This window comes from Nanorana parkeri, unplaced genomic scaffold (assembly GCF_000935625.1).
Source record: "Nanorana parkeri isolate BGI_ZX_2015 unplaced genomic scaffold, ASM93562v1 scaffold562, whole genome shotgun sequence".
NCBI classification, from domain to species: Eukaryota; Metazoa; Chordata; class Amphibia; order Anura; family Dicroglossidae; genus Nanorana; species Nanorana parkeri.
The window spans coordinates 950,647-950,913 of record NW_017306830.1 but is presented as its reverse complement, the minus strand read 5'-3'; positions in this window follow the sequence as shown (position 1 = coordinate 950,913).

The window sequence follows — 267 nt, the reverse complement described above, 5'->3', positions numbered from 1 at the left end:
GCCCCCTATAGAGCCAGAGCCCTCCAATCAGCAGGGACCATTTGCAAAGCTATAGGTCTGACTCAGCAGGGTCTGAACAATCCAAAGAGCAAAGAAACCACTGCTCTCGGACAAAGAGCAAAGGTCCTTCTGCAGCCTGCTGGCAGGGGACAGGTTTTTCTACTATGGCTGTGGCTTTTTTAGAATGAACAGGAACTGCAAGACTTTACACACCTTTTGCTCTGATGCACCCGGAATGCATTTAGAAAATTGAGTTCACTTTAAAAA